The 18056-nt window shown below is 31.4% G+C and overlaps 1 protein-coding gene across 5 annotated transcripts in view; it reads right to left on the minus strand.

The window, feature by feature from the left end:
* LOC126774154 (supervillin-like) overlaps positions 1-18056 on the minus strand; it is a 185303-nt gene that overhangs the window by 44883 nt on the left and 122364 nt on the right. The gene's annotated exons all lie outside the window — the stretch shown is intronic.

The raw sequence follows: 18056 nt of genomic DNA on the forward strand, positions 1-18056 counted from the left end.
AATTTGTCAATGTTATTTATTATATGACTGATTTAAGTGATGTACGTATTTTTTTTTAAATTGATATACAATTAATTAAAACAAGTGTGATGTTTTGAATAATTGTAGCATCTATAAAAAATTACGCTTTGAATAACTTTTATGTTCGAAATATTATAAGTTCAAAAATTAGAATATTCTTTGAAAATTCATAAAAAAGCCATATCTCGACACACGAAGGTGCTCAGGGAGTACATCAATTCACGATTCAAGCGTCCTTGATTAAGATAAGCCCCTGCCGTGAATGAAATCTTTGGATGGCAAAACACCTACGTCAGAGTCTACTCTACATTTGATAGCAGGCGATAAAAATATACTTGCACTTTCCTCACATATTTATTATTTAGAATCATTAACGAGTACACCTCTGCTAACAAAGGTCACCAGGGTATATTACAGCGGGTTTGTTGTTAAAAGCCTCGTGACTTTTAACAAAAATAGATATAAATTGAATTTAAAATATTACTTGCCGATTGAGTTCTAAATCAAGCGATAATTAATCTAATCATTTAGTTCATTCGAATAACGAATGAAATCGATAACATAACAATTCATTTCTAACATTTTTAAGTATTAATTAATAATGACTGCACATGAAATCACTAGTCTTAAATAATTGCAAAAAAAGTATTGTTTACAATGATACTTTATGCTATCGGCGATAAAAGTAATGCAAACAAATTTCGCAGCTAAGGAATAAAGAAATTAAAACATTTTATATAAGAAGAGCGCGTGAATCTTAACTGATGATCGTGGGTTTGAACGTCAAGCACGTGATTATAATTCATCACGTGCTTGACGGTGAAGGAAAACATCGTGAGGAAACCTGCATGTGTCTAATTTCACTGAAATTCAGCCACATGTGTATTTCACCAAGCCGCATTGGAGCAGCGTGGTGGAATAAGCTCCAAAAACCTTCTCCTCAATAAGGCTGTTACTGGTATATCTTGATTATAATTTTCAATGAACGCGATTAAATCTATAAAAAAATAACAAAAGCGATATAATTATACATATAATCAAAAAATATTCTGCTGGTACGTATTAGTTATGATGCCATTGACTGTAATAAATAATTTTATTCCAACGTAAAAATTTCTTCAAGATAAAACCTATCTAAAGTTTAATATTTTCCAAAATGACAAAATACATACAAACAAACGTTTTAATTAATATCCTTTTACTTTTGCTTTATTATTGAACTATTATTATATTATTTAAATCCGTGACATATAGATTTCACAAAATCTATGAAGCATATTTAATAGCTTTCAATAAACTGACAACATGGCGCAAACACCGCCATGTTTGTCAGGTAGGTAAGTTGATTTCCCGCCAGCAGACCGGAAGTGCTTGGTCGGATGCGCATCTCGGTCTACAATTTCATTTAGATTGCATAGCCCTTATAGTTATTGACATAGGAGTTACGGGAATGTGTGGTTTTGTTGGAGCGAGCTATGGAACTCAATCGATTTACGTGAATAAATTGATGTCATATTCGTTACAAGTTTATCAGTTTCAATCACATTGACACACAAAATACTTACAAGAGATTAATGTTAATGAGATGAATTAATCACTAAAGCCTGTTTAATGTGAATTCCAAATTTAAAATTTAGTGTTTTTGATGACACTAACTTCGGTTAGTTAAAGTTTAAGCTGCATATCTACGTGTCGTCCATGAGTTGTCGATAAAAACTGTTACAGTGTTGTGTTCCTAATATTGTACGTGACTCTCTAAAGAATTGTAAACAGCTGTAAATACATAAATTGTCTATTGCAACGGTTCAGCAAAAAACATGACAATAAAAGGATGAGCGTTCGCTATCAAACTGTAGACAATACAACCAGAAAACTATTAACATGAAGCGATCGTGCAATCGATCTTTGCAGCAGATATTAGCCGATTCAATCAATTTTCCTTGTCTTTGAAGTCAATTTGTCTCAATATAGAGCTGTCAAATTGATAAAACTGCGTAGTATGTTCTCTATGCCTATGGTCTAAGCATATTATTAAAATACCCCATACCGAATGACTTTCATGTCGATCATATCATTGAAAATATATTATTATATGAAGTACGGAACCGTGAAAAAAAATTTTCTATTACGAGCCTACAGTGTAATTAGGGCTGCCAGATCGGACGACTAAAATATCTTTTTACATTTTTTTAAATTAGTAGGCTACAATATTATTGAAACATAATTATTGTAAGTACACTTTCAATAGTTGGAATATACAGAGTCCACCAATTTGAACCCTTTAATAGTATTAAAAAAAGATTTAAATTTCAATCGGTTTACATCAAAGTTTTTTTAATCTCGCAACCTTTTAAATATTGTCGCGAATCCTGAAATCGTGTAAAATGTCGGGAGAATTTGACAAAATGGCATCTGGCAACCCTATGTGTATTGAAGTACCACCTTGGACATGGCGCGGACAAAAGTAATATTCACCTGACTGTATGGAAAAACCTGTCCGCGACTTTTTTTAGTGAAATTATTCTATCTTTTTGTCAACAGATATCCCGCAGAGGAAATAGAGAAATGCACAAACATCAAATGTATACATGTTATTTGTTTTATATATTTTATTCATATTGTCTTAAATAATATATTTTTCACATTATTTCACGCAATCAAAATGAATGGTTTTAAAACATAATCCTTAAAAATTTACAGCGTTTTCTCGTAATAATAATTTTATTTCTTTTTTGTAGTCTAGATTTAGTTTCAATTAACAATGTAGTTAAGAATAAAACTTAACAAATCTAAATCAACGTGTTTAAAACAATCGTTGAATATCTATAAACAATAGACCTAACTGAAGCATTAATGTGCTTACAAACGGGCATAATAGAAGCGGCAGCGTATAGGTCTCTGACCTTTTCGAAAATATTTATTCCGATCCGCTAAGTGGTCGTGGTCAAGTGCAACTGAAATATATTTCCTTCCTCGAAAATAGAATCGTATCACCGGGTGTTCCGTATCAAGTTACAGTATGAAGAGGTTTTGTGTACTTACTCTCACTTAGAAGTTAGTGCCTTCATTGTTTGTATATCGATCGTATCGATCGATACATGGATACTTGTATGATATAATAAAAGAATAACAGCCTGACTGACATTCAACGTTAGGAAAACATCGTGAGGAAACCTGCATGTGTCTCATTTCATTGAAATCCTGCCACATGTGCATTCTACCAAGCCGCATTGGAGCAGCGTGGTGGAATAAGCTCCAAACCTTCTCCTCAAAAGGTAGAGGAGGCCTTAGCCCAGCAGTGGGACATTAACAGGCTGTTACTGACATTCAACGCATAGCCAAACCTACTCGGGCGAGCACCACGAAAATTTACATACTGGTTCCTTACACACTGAAAATTTAACCCCTAAGGTTTTGAAAATTTTTCAATGTATAAATACTTCAAGGAATATTTTTAGTAGACAACTATATCGAATAAATCAAGGTTGATATTTCATTAAATATTACTGAAATTATTTATAATTACCCTTTTACCGTTACCATAATTGTATACTTCATTTTTGACTTATAATTTTAGGAAATACGTACCTGTAACAAGAAAAAAAACCATAATTAATAAAATTCTAAATATAAAAAAAACATCAAAATATTACAATATAGAAATATTGCTGGGCTTTTTCTGTTAATTAAGTTTCGAGCTTATAGCATCACGCACCTCACGTTCAGATTAAAGGATTCATGTGGCAGACTTTAATCCGACACATGCATGTGTCCGCACGGTGATATCCTTCATCGCCGTGCGCGAAACTATTTACAAACGCAAATTTATCACGTGAATATTTAGAAGTGCTTCCATTATCTTTAATTGTAGTATAATAAGTAATAAGAAATTAATTTTCGCAGCTATGAATAAGCCTTAATAGCGAGTTTGCCAGGAGATAATGCTGTAGATTCTATTGTATAAAATTTAAAACTAAACTAATTACGAATATATGATTCATCCATCAAATTTCCATAAGCATTGGTAAACTGAGGTTTTCGTGAAATTATTAACTACCAAAGGACGCTGCTATGTTATTTTGATTTAATCTGTTTACGCTGACAAAATTATATCTATAATTTAGGATTCACAATTATATTAACTATACTTAATTAAAAAATGTAAAATTAAAACAAACAATAATAAAATTACTATTCCAGTTATAGCACTAAATAAACATATGTGTAACTTTAAAAAGGCACCGACGCGCAATGTTTTATTGAAACAAATATTTAAAATTAAAATAAACAAATTTAAAAATATCATTCTTAAGTGAAGATTTTAATAATAAAAAGCAAGTAATCTAATTCTGTCAAATTATTTTAGTTTAAGATATTGTGTCCAAACGCATCATTATTTATGTATTCCAGCAAGAGTGAAGACAGTGCGCCCACACGTAAGTCGAGTTAACACGCCTACACCGGCTCGACGGCAAGCAATATAAGGATTACTAGTACTGTAACTCATTAACCCAATTATATACCGGTTGAGAGGTTGGAAACTTAATTGTCGTGAAAGCAATTGAAATCTGCAACAAATTTTTAAGCACCATAATGAAGATTTAATTAAATAACGTCGTTAAGTTCTTGTGACGTTGCTAATAATATTAACGCGAAAATTTGTATTTTAATGTTTTTTACTTGAAACTAACGGTATTAATATCTCCAAGGGATTGTAATGAAAGACATAAAATTCGCTTCGTCGTAAAAGTTGTAGAATATGAGATAGGTTATATTTATGTAATTGTTTAAAAAAATCATACGATAAACTTTTATTTATAATTTGTTTGTATAAATGAACTTATATTTTTATATTTACATTAGTAAAATGTTAACAAAACAAGACGGTTTATTTGTTCAGTTCTGCTATTTTGTTACTGCCGAGTAACGTGTGTATGTATACAGTATTTTTAAATTAAATATCACAATTTATCACAATAAAATACGTATATTTTTTCTAAGTTTTTAGAGCATTGATTTTGAAAACGTTTAAATATTCTGTACTCGTTTCAACTATTATGAACATTTAACTTTAATTTTAAAAAAGGGAATTCTGACAAGAGCGTGCACCTTTTAGGTACCAGGGTACCATCTGGCACATTCCGGGCTTCGTACGGGAGACCCTAGAAGCGTCACATGAAATTGCACTTTTTGCATTTAATCGTATCGATAGCGAAGGATTAAAATAATTAGCCAATGAGACCACGATAAACGGTTACAATTTTATGGTTTCTACAATGTATATCAGCGTAGATAAATTGTACTAAAATATATAATAGCCATAAGCACTATTTTCTCTTTTGCTAATAATAAAGAAGATAGTGATGAAAGCTGTCCTTAATATGGATTATTATAATTATTTTCTTAATTCTTTAAAAAGATTGGCTAATTTTAAAATATTTAACTGAACATGTCGAAAGCTCTAATTTTATAGTCATTAAGAGCTTCCGGTTAAACATCCTTCTTATAACACAGCGACTTTATAGTTTAATTTCAGATATAAATTATGTATATATTTTATGTGTATCTATGCATGCAACTATTTAATGATATCGAAAAGGAACACTCACATGGGCTTATTTAGGAAATATTTATATTATAAATGTGTAACTCTGTATGTTTGTTTCGTATTCACAGCTAAACCAATGAACCGATTATAACCCCAAGGAAGGGGGCTATACCATACGTTACTTTTTTATACCTAACAACTGAATAACAGGCATTTGAAGTTTGAGGAAATTTGAGGAAAATCCCATTAAGGTAGCGTTAGTGTAACGTCACGTTTCAAATTGTGTTAGTACTCGTTAGTCTGATACGATGGATTATTGAAGAGCAATGCTCCTGTATAACGCACCGTAATCCTTGTTAACCTGATGTCTACACGTGTAGTTACGGAAGATATATTTAAATGAACCTCATTATTAAACTGTGTATTGACGATTGATGATTTTTTATAGATAGGCACATACTTGATCGCAAGTGCACTTTAGGGTAAGTGTTGATGAAGTTTAAGGTGAGTTATTCTGGAAGATGACTTTTCTCTTTTGCCATTGAACGGCAAACAGATGACCGAGTTGCGCGAGGTGCCAACATTTAATACCGATAAACAAACCATGCTTAGATTTTTATGTTATATATTATATTATAACTGTCAACCGTAATCTTCCAGAGACATTTTGTACATTTCACGATAACTAACATAAGTGAAATCGATAGTTAATAATAATATAAAAAACGCTTACGATTATGTGTATTTCATTCTATTGCATATTCTTAACCGCTGTCACGAATACAGTTAAAAAGTTCTCATATTTTAAATAAGAATCATTAAATACATTTATAAGACTAAGTCGTGACGTCAAATTCACTTCGCGTCCGGTCCATGACTATGGGAACTGTAATCTTACCGAAGTATCTCGATAACTAACGTAAATTATATAATTAACAATGATAATATTTAAATAGGTTAAAGTTTTCCGAAAATAATTTCTTAGCGGATTCTCATAGTTTAAAATAAACCTATGTTCCAAATTTCAGCTTTCTACATTCATAGTAGTGCGCGTCGATAGTTAGCCAGAACAACCGATTTTATAATTATAGGTGAACAGTTCTCTTTACCATTGTCATTAATGAAATTTAAAAAAAAAACACATTTTAAAATATTCGCCTTACCGTATTTATTTTATCTCAAGAATACGCTCTCGAAGCTTACTCATATTTCATGATATGTTAAAAAAAAGCTTTTCAGCTTCACGGTAAAAATGACCTAGATTCTGATCGTTAACATTTTCAGTCGAGCGTTAATGTAGTAGGTATGCGTTCTTGTTACAAATGTACTTCGAGTGCATTTAGCTATGATTTTAAATATATTAAAATAAAATTGCTTTCGTAGCTTTGAAATAAATTTCATGCAAAAATATTTTTAACAAATATTTTTAGATGTTTGTTAAAAATGTTTTTAAAATAATTAAAACGTTTTTGATAAACCTTTTTTAATTATTTTCTTATTTAAAATTGAAATGAAAATACCAAATACTAATGAAGGGATTGTTAATGCGCCAACCGGGAATTAGAATGATGTGTCCCTTCTGCTTATTGATTCCATGGCTCGATCACCCTTCAAACTGGAACACAACAATACTAAGAATTGTAGTTTGGCGGACATTTTTTTTTTTTTTTATAGTATAGGAAGGCGGACGAGCATATGGGCCACCTGATGGTAAGTGGTCACCAACGCTCTTAGACATTAGCATTGTAAGAAATGTCAACCATCGCTTACATATCCAATGCGCCACCAACCTTGGGAACTAAGATTTTATGTCCCTTGTGCCTGTAATTACACTGGCTCACTCACCCTTCAAACCGGAACACAACAATACCAAGTATTGCTGTTTTGCGGTAGAATATCTGATGAGTGGGTGGTACCTACCCAGACGAGCTTGCACAAAGCCCTACCACCAGTAAAACGATCATGTCTCTATGATAAGTATTGACGCGGTCTGCTTATCAATCCAACCCCTTATTTCCGCCATATTTTCCGCTTCTGAACCGCCAGTTATATTACGGATTCGTAAACTAGATTAAGAAAGTTAGTGCCTCATAGTTGTTTGTTATAGAACGTGTAATTAACATACGTATGTTATTTAATTAGCGGAAAAGTGTACTACTTCGTTTTGTCGATTCTCCTCTTGAGAATGTACATTCCGAACGGGTGGTCGCATTGAATTGAAATATATTTCGTAAAATAACGAAAAATATCTGTAATTATGTTCGAATATTGTCTTAGTATAATAGTTTTTTTTTTTCCATGGATATTACTGATTTAAATGTAACTATCCTTTTTAAGCATACAATTATAATGTATTAATTAAAAAATACTTTTTTATGCAAGCACCTACGCAAGAGTATATAATTGTCATTAGTCCTTACTCCTATGTACTGAAAAATGTACGTATGACAATTTCCGTAAGATATTGATTATATTATTATGTAACTAGTAATTATGTGTATCCATATTATTTTCATTACTTTACTGGTACTCCAATAGCGTTATAATGATTAATGAATAAGTACAAACGAAAAAATTTATGTGAGAAGATCGAAAGGATTAAGGAAGAAGACGAAGAGGAGAAATATCATAATTATACTACATCGTTATTTTCTATTTTCGTTATTATATATAACATATATATATATGTTTAAAAAAAACAGATTTCCTAAAACATCAATTTTCTTACAGACGAGTTTACAATATTTTACAAATAATTCTGCATAAATAAATAATTTATTGTTTAGATAGTAAGTATATTTAGTTTATTATAGATAAAAGTAATTTTTTAAATTCGTTTCATTTTGAAGTTAATGATTGTTAATTTTTCATATTGTTATTGTTTTGTTGCCTTGTTTTAGTAGCATTTTTATTTGTTATAATTAGTTATGAATTAATCATTTATTAATTAATTATTTTAAGTTTACTTTTATATACGCCGATATAGCCTTTAAGTGCGATATGCAAAGTAAGACTATAAATACGGTTTAACTATATTTTTAATGAGAAATTAAACCGATATAATTAGATTTGGTATAACCGAAGACCTATTTTAATTAAAAAATAAAATATGTAAATATATATTTACGGTACTTCAACCAAACATTACGCAAAGCAGAACCTCATTTATCTAAGTCTAAGTTTTAGTTAAGTTGATAATTTTTATAGTCATGAAGAGATAAAAAAACATGTGTCAGATAAGCAGTGTTTTGCAAGATTTAATCTAAATTCTTTGCTTAATTTAACATTCTGCGAAATTGTAAGCTTAAATGGAATAAAGATGACTCACAACATTATTAGGTTAGCGACATTATATTATCAAGGTTTTTACTTAGAACTACAAAAAAATAATTGAGGAAATAATATTTTGTACCTTTTAAATGTAAATGTACGACTTCGTGTAAGTAAAGTACGTTGGGAACGATATAAAAAATAATATAAAACACAATACTAACGGCTTGTAAGCGTCCTACACCCTGAACTCCTATTCTACTCAAGGGTGGCTTATTTCACCACCCTTCTCCACTGCGGGTTACGTAAGGTTAGAATTTGAACCGAAACAAGTGTATTTTCTTATCATATTTTCCTTAATCGCTGAACATAAAACAATTTTATTTATAGTCAGTGGGGTTATACATTTAATCGGATTTAAATCCACTAGCTTCGGTTTAGATCCACATGTCTAAACGGAATAAAATATATTAAAAATGAATAGTGTCACATACATACGAGTGCACTGTACATGGAGACCAGTAGAAATCTAACGACATCCTGCTAAGCTTAGAAAGGGCTATATTAATTGCGTTAAGACTTGCGAAATCACACGCGATTTCATAGCGCAGGTGAACACCTTTCAACTAATGGTCGCATTTGACATCCACAGAGAGGCGAGTAATTGCAAAGATAAAAATATAGAACACGGTATTTACACTGATATGTATTTTGATATGGTTTAATATTGCGAACGTTTTTTTTATGCTAAACTTATTAACTGCATGCACAATTGCACATTGCGTAATTTCACAGTCAATAATAGTTTTGTCATTAGAATTTATTTTTGTGTTATTATTATTACTATGTAGAGCTGTGTTAGCTCACTTTGAGAAATAAAGGAAGTAGCAAATATATAAATACAACAATCAATTTATAATAATTATCATTTTTAAATATGAATAGTTTGTAATGCTGATTTATTGTAAATAAGTATTTCCATTTAATGGATGGATATAACACAAGCAATAATTAATATTGCAATTTTCACATCAAGACTTCAAGCGTACGTAATTGCTCCTCCTAAGCACATATGAAACTTCGTACCGAGCGGGTATTTTGCTTGCGTATTATCGTAAACTTGTAATGGTACGTTGCAGGTGGCCATCTCAAACTGGCCACCAATTTATCATCGACAAGTAGGCAATTTGATGCTACAATCATTTTTCTAACCGGCTATTTTGTGTATATCTTTCGTAAGATCAACGGACTTTCATGATTTATTAATAACTATCTACGTTGATAAGTTCCTCTTCCACCTTTAACCTAATATTTAGATAACCATGAGCTAATATGGCCAATGGTTAGAGCACCTTTTTCTTAACCGTATATTGTGAGTTCGTACCCGTGCAAGCAACACAAAATTCGTGTTTATAATTCATCTCGTACACGGTATGTGTTCGACGAAAATCTATCACACGAGTGTCCAACAAAGCATCGGAGCAGCGTGGTGGAACAAGCTCCTGAGCTTTTTCTGAAACGGAGAAGAGGCCTTAGCTTAGTAGTAGGACAATTATAGGCTGCTACTTGTATAGATAACCATATACCATACAAAATATTCATTTAAAACCAGCAGTTTATACACAAAAATAAACATATATATTATATTGAAGATAATTAAATTGATACCTTCGTTTGTTTTCAAATAAAAAAAAAAGTTTATTTTCCGCAAGACATTGTAATATGTTTGACCGTAGAATAAACAGACATAACTTGAGTCACCGCTTCGCAAATACCACTTATTAAGTATATGTAACGTATTAAATGACTTTTTGCCTCTTCATCTATGTATATCTTTATATAATAAAACTGGAGTTGGATGTTTAAAAACATTTTTCTCAGAAACGATGTGTCTAAATTGATAAATTATTTTCGAGTTAGAATCTTTTTATTGTGAAAGTTATATGATAAATAGCTTCATTCTACGACCCTACAGAGAGCAGCAGTAACTATAAACATCAATATACAAAGTGTTTGAAAGACATACTCGTATATGTGTATATTGTAATTGTACAATTGTATTGACAAATCGCGGAATTCATCTCTTCATTAGAATATGTACGTCAGTTTTAATTTTATCGTATTTTTAAGATCTCAATTCCCTCAAGACCCGACAGAAACGGGCATTAAAACTAAAATAGCGACAGTCTACTCCATTTGAGAGCTATTTTCGTTTTGTACGACATACGCACATCCATATTAGCTGCTGTTCTATTGAGTCTAATTAGATAACTAAATAGGTAGTACAAAAACCCGCTTTATCACCATAATTAAGCCACGTTTTAGGAAACTATACAATAGTGACAGCGTTGTTACAAATACACATAAAAAACGAACTATAAGATGACGTTCGTAAACAATGTTTTTAAAACTTTCCTGACAATGGATAGTAATGTTGTCAGTATTAATTCGTAATAATTCTTGTTAGCGAACAAAAATAGAGATTTATTGTTACATATATACATACATACGGTATGGAAACATTGCACACGATGCTAATCGTGTGAATGGATGACGTAATTCGTCTGAGATACGATCCTTTAAAAAAATCATTTGCAAAAAACACGTAACAGTAACGGGTTACGATCTTGAGTATTAAAATAAATATTACGTTGCCCTATTTTAAATAAGTTACGATTAATATTCGTTTCTAATTTCGTAAATTTAAACCAACAATCATGATTTAAGTTAAGCTTATTATGTTTCGTCATTCCATATCTACATTTTAAAAAGAGATAATAATTAATATTAATAATATATATATATATATAATAGATAGTATATAAATCGGCCAACTATCCCTCTAATCCAATGAAAATAATCCTGCAAAAGTTTTCGCTGCCTTTGAAAATATATTTTAATGGATTTACAGGCATTTCATTAAATTGTCGAGAGTTTAAGTTAATTTAGAAGAACCCATATTTCTTCTAATAAAAAATGGTTAGAACAGGTTAAAATTATTCGAAGTTTAGCGGTTCACACCGGGGCACGCAACACCTAATTTTTCGGCGTGTATCATCATCTCGTTCTCGTTGGTTAAGGAAACCATCGTGAATCTGAGGCAGCCTGGTGAACTCCAAACTTAATTTAAAGGAATGGAAGCACGACAATAGGAAAATTACATGCTGTTACTTCACTTCAAGGACATTATTTCAAAGTTAATCCTTTTAAAATATTTCCATAAGTCCATGTGATTTAATTGAAACTTATAAATACATATTCTAACGCGCCTCATTTGCCTTATGTGTAGTAAGCCCTGTATAACCACCGTTAGATTAGAGGACGTCTACCTCCCACAGCCTACCTGCCTCTTACTCGGTCTCAAGTACGACCGCCGTTCATTAGTCGCTGCACTTTGCGATTCGGTGAATGTTGGGACTGTCCTTAGATGTCTTGCTGACGTTTACCTTCGCATGCACTGTTTCATTGAGAAGCGAATTTGAAATCATTTATAACTGTCGCGGTCCATTCAGAGACTTATCTTAATAAATATATCTTATAAATAAAACACGTTACGGTATTATGTATTTTATGTTGAAATACATGTCGGAACTTTGAACTGTATTAATACAAATGCTGCATTTGTTTTATTTATCTACGCTCAAGTGTAAAGATTATAATTATTTATCATAAAAAGATCAGCAAATTTAATTGGTGGAAAAGAGTAAGAACTGAATTTCTTGTCAGTTCTTCATTTGAATTCCGAAACGATAACTTAACATTTTCGATTTTCAAATAGACGGAATGTAAAAAAAAGCTAAATTTACATGTATTAAAAAATCTTTATTACGTAGATATTTTATTAAACATTCACATAGAGAGTTATTTATTTACAAAAAGTCTAACCGTAAAGTTATTATAAAAGTTTTTCCCACGGCGATGGTACGCATCGTTAAACAATACTCTTCGTTTTTACTTAAACGCAAAAAACAAACATACATAAACTACTTACTAATGTTCATTACGTCATATTAGATAACTGAAAAAGCGGTCATATTTGAGGATCATTAGTTAATTGACTATTCTGACCGATGCCCTCATTACAGATAAAGTAAAAAATAAATAACTGGACCGCTAGAGAAAGTTGTTATATATTTTCTTTAATTAACCGTATCAATTACGTAATTTCTACAAAATATGATAATTATTAAACATTTGATTAATGTAGTAAACATAATTTAACATATTAAATAATATTTTAAAATTATTATACAAAAATAAGGACCTAATTGCCTTAAGTGAATGATATATATTTTAAGTTCAATCCACGATACTATGAAGTGTGTAGATTTGTAGCTACTATAAAAATATCATTACATTTAAATACACTATTATGAATCTGTGTCACGAGATAATGACTTTGATGTTGCATAACAACCGCGCTATGAATAGCAAGCCGAATGAATAGTAAACAGTTAACGATTTAAATAATAAACAGACCAACATGCATATTTAAATGGCAACTTTAAAAGGCGTCAATAGCACCGTCTAACATAATCAAGGAAAAAAACTCAAAACATAGAACGAAAAAAAAACTACAAGCACGTAAAATAATTCTAAATTAAACCAGTGTAATTACAGACACAAGGGACATAACATCTTAGTTCCCAAGATTGGTGGCGCATTTTTTTTTTAAATGTCTAGGTTAGCGCTTGACTGTTATCACACCTGATGGAAAGTGAGATACAGTCTAAGATGGAGCACGCTTGCCTAGAAGATGCCTATTCACTCTAGACTTGAAGGTACACATTGTAGGTGGTGGGGAAAACGGAGGTCGGGAGGGTATTCCAGACCTTGGCGGTGCGTATCAGAAACGAGGAAGCAAATCGTATCGTACGTGTCTTAAATACGTCAACTACGTACGGATGCAGATCTTTTCGATGCCTCGCAGTTCTATGGTAAAAAGGTGACGGGGGAACCAAATTAAATAGTTCCTGAGCACACTCTCTGAAATATATCTTGTAGAATACCGACAGACAGGCAACCTTACCTTTGTGACCTGTGTCTGGTCGCCAATGCGTTTTGGCGCATTGGTGACCACTTACCATCAGGTGGCCCATATGCTCGTCCGCCTTCCTATTCTATAAAATATATATATATGAAATTCTCATTCATGTCACGTCCAGTAGAGCAATGTTGAAATAAGTTCCTTCAAATCCAACTGCCTGAACTGAAAGGCTTTGACCTGAAGCGGTGTTATATTAACGAACCGTTATTTTACTTAAACTGTATGTACTGTATTATATATTTTTCATATAATCAATATGTTCCCGGGAAATGAACAAAGATGTCGTGGAAAATCTTTATTCAAAACTTCTTTTGTTAATATAGCTTTTCTTATATAATTATAGCTGTACTGCATTATTTCAAAAAAAATAAATAGAAATCAAAATATAATTATATATGAAATTTCAGCAGCAGTATTAGAACATAATCTATTATATATTAGATAAGCCGCAACCAATCATCATTAAGAAATTTATTATGAGAATAATTTAATTACCGAAATGGAGAAAATAACACATTATAATACATACATATTTATATTACGTCAAACATACAATGCCGTGAAGTTAGCTCAAGGTAAGGGTCAAGTGTTTCGCACGTTTAAAACAGATGTTAATAAAAGTAAATACGACGCTAGCATCAGTCTTTTGTTTTTTCGTGTAAGTAAATGTTGTTAATATTGATATGTAATTGTATCGTTTTAAAAGAAATTTTATATACATTTACAATGATAGCGCGTACAATGATGCGTTGATAATTATGGATATTATATAAAACGTTTTGTTAGTTTTTAATACATCACGCTGTATATATTGTTTATTTTTTAATGAAAGCATTAAATTAGCAGCAGTGAGTTCAGCAGGAACTAGTTTTTATTAATCAGGCCCCTTAGACCGAAGCTTGTTTTTATCGTATTCTATTAACCTATATTCGAACAATTGAAGATTTAATATGAAATAAAATTAATCAAGATAATGTCGCGGTTGGTTTTAATATCGGGTTACCCGCAAGTTGTTATTACACGCAACTATTATGCATTACGTGACCACATCGCTTCACGATACAATATATGTATGTATGACGACGTGATTTTATTCATTGCTATTCGATTCGCATTGATTATGATACATACAAATGATTCGAGAGGAACCAGTGGTTAAAACGCGTGAACCAATGATTGCATGTTCAAGCCCAGGCAAACGTCACTGATTTTGAAGTGCTTCATTTGTGTTTAAAATTCACCTCGTTCGCGGTGGTGAAGGAAAACATTGTGAAGAAATCTACATGTGTCTAATTTCACCGAAATTCTGCTACGAGTATATCCACCAATCCACAACCGTCGGAACTACACTAGCACACTAATCCTTCAAACAGGAACACAACAATACCAAGGATTGATGAGTGGGTGGTAGCTCTGCCACCCAGTACAAATGACGCTTGAACATGGCCAACTAAAGAGGGCGTAGCAAAGGTACAAGATAATAAAGAATAAATGTGTTTTTATAATTAAAATCGTGCTCAGTGGTAAAGAAAAATCGCGAAGCTGTAAGTGAACAGCAAGTGTCGGATGACGTGCCTGAAGTTCAAGGCAGTGTTATACTTCTGTGGTTCGAGAAGCTCGTTAAGCCGATGGTCCTAAGCCTTATCCAGTCGTGTCGGTTTGCTGTGCCATCGGATTACGAGAGTGAGGAAATATATTCAGCTGTGTGTGTAGATACTCGAGGACTGTAATATCTCCAGCGCACTTGGCAACTTGGCTTGTTCAAGATTATTTTTGTGCAAACAAGTGTTTTAAATACAACCCTAAATGATTGTATAACAGGAAACAGAAAATTTTTATACTCCTATTAACCCTCAAACTGAGCCTAAAGCTTGTGTTGGGAGTGGAGACGACGATAGCCCAAGGAGTCTGGATGAACACTGCGATATTTACATCGCTAAGCGACCATACACCATTGTGCTATTGACGCTTCAAATACAATACAATGATAGCGCGTACGATATTGCATTGATAATGAGGGATTTTATACGATTTATTAGTCTTAAATACATAAAATCGTATGTACATAAATAAAGATTTTTTAATGAAATCTTTAAATATGGAGCAGTATGGTTTTTTTTGTAATTGAATAGTTTAATTTTTTGTATATATTTGGTTTTTTCTCTTCAATTAATGTAAATTTAGTGTAGTGTCATTATTCTGTATTGTTGTAATATATATCTTTATTTCTTTGCAGGACGTCATCATAATATGTATACATAATATACAAATTTTATCACATAATACTAATACATGTGACAATTGCATATTTAGTCGAAATATACTTGTTTTTACGATTGCAGTCAGCGTTTACTTTGTAATGTATTTAACCTACATATATAATCTGTTTTGAAATTTCAGGTATTTTTTTTTTAAATTAAATTATTAAAGTAGGGTAAGTTTAATAGTAGCTCGCATTCACTCGTGAAACCTAGATCAATGCTACAAACGAGGTACGTAAGTATGTCTTCTTAGATAATTTCTTATTCTGATTTGAAATTAAAACAAAAATGTTTGCTTGCTTCACAATTCAAATTTAGTGTTAAAAAAAAATTATGATTACAGCAGTTTATCTATAACTACCGGTTTTTAATAAAGAGTTCTTATTATGATTTTTTTTATATTTTATAATATAGTGATTGAAGACCGCGGCCGGACGAGCAGGCATTCATCCATGCAATTATGTAATCATATTGATAAACATGTCGCTACGTACACAAGGATTCATGAATATTACGTTCGATTGTAAACGACGACACACGACCGTCGTACAGAGTACACGATGTAGTAATAAAGTTGCAAATAAAAGTACAATAGTGATTTATAATGTGAACTTAAATTATATTATTACTGTGAATGTATTTATTGTTAACTATTCCAGAGGATGAAAATGTACACAGGCAAACTTATCTCAATAAAGGATCTCTTCCAGCAAAGACAACAAATTTATAGATAAATTGAAATTATCGACGTATCATACTGAATAATATTCCTTAAGGTATACCTATATATAAATTAATACAATACTAGAAAAAATAAGAAACAAACCCACTTAATGGTATAAACTTTACAAAAAAAAAATCACATAAAAAGAAATATATTCGCACTATTTTAGTTTTAATTAGGTATTTATTTAGATTTTCCTAAAAGAAACATACCAAAATGTAATATTGACAAGTACCTTTATTTCAAAATGCTATTACCTTCTTAATATTCTTATTTGTTTAAACTATCAACTAAACAAAAAACTATTAACTAAATCTAAATAAAAACACTGCGAAGAAAATTTCGCAGTGCGTTTACGAGGTCTGCAATGGCGTTAAATAGTGTTGGACCGAGTCGCTTTTTAAATGAAAACTCGTCGATTATCGATATCTTATTGCTTCTTATAATATAATTCATAATTCATATGACCTAAATTAGAGGTAAGCTTGTGCACTATTTACATATGAGCAATACAAATAAATAAATAACGACAATGTTATTGAAAAAAATAACGATAGAAGAGTTCGTATAATAATCAAAATTATTATAATAAATTTGTATATGCTACTTATACAAAAATCTCTTATTTGACTCCACGGTGGTACATGCCTAGTTTTAAATACGTTTTGTAGATATTGCGGCGTTCGCATGCGCGCTATGAGAGATGGGCGTGGCCCTTCAACGAGCTGAATCGCACGCTCGGCCCTGCAGCTATACTCTATTAATGCTTTACTAATAAAACCGAAAAGAATATTCTTTACTTTCATTTCATTACAAAATACCTGTTGCAGATTACGAATAAACATAGCTTAGATTTTTGTACATAGCAACATTCAATTGACGACTTCATACATTGTTGTTACATCAATATTTTAAGTGTATTTATTAGTTTCTAGTTCGATTGTCCTTCTACGCAATAACAAAGAAACAAATCACTGTGAATTTGTTTATTTTTTAACTCGGAAATATGAACAGTTTGCTAAGCAGCATATTAACTTTTAATTATTTTATTTTAATTACAGTTAAAATCGTACAAATATAAATCATTTAACTGATGGCAGTTAATAGGTGATTATTCGAGTATATAAATAAAATAAAAGTGACTTCACTTTGCACTTAGGATTAATTAAAAGCTTCTGATGCTGC

This window comes from Nymphalis io, chromosome 16, assembly GCF_905147045.1.
Source record: "Nymphalis io chromosome 16, ilAglIoxx1.1, whole genome shotgun sequence".
In the NCBI taxonomy this organism is placed as follows: Eukaryota; Metazoa; Arthropoda; class Insecta; order Lepidoptera; family Nymphalidae; genus Nymphalis; species Nymphalis io.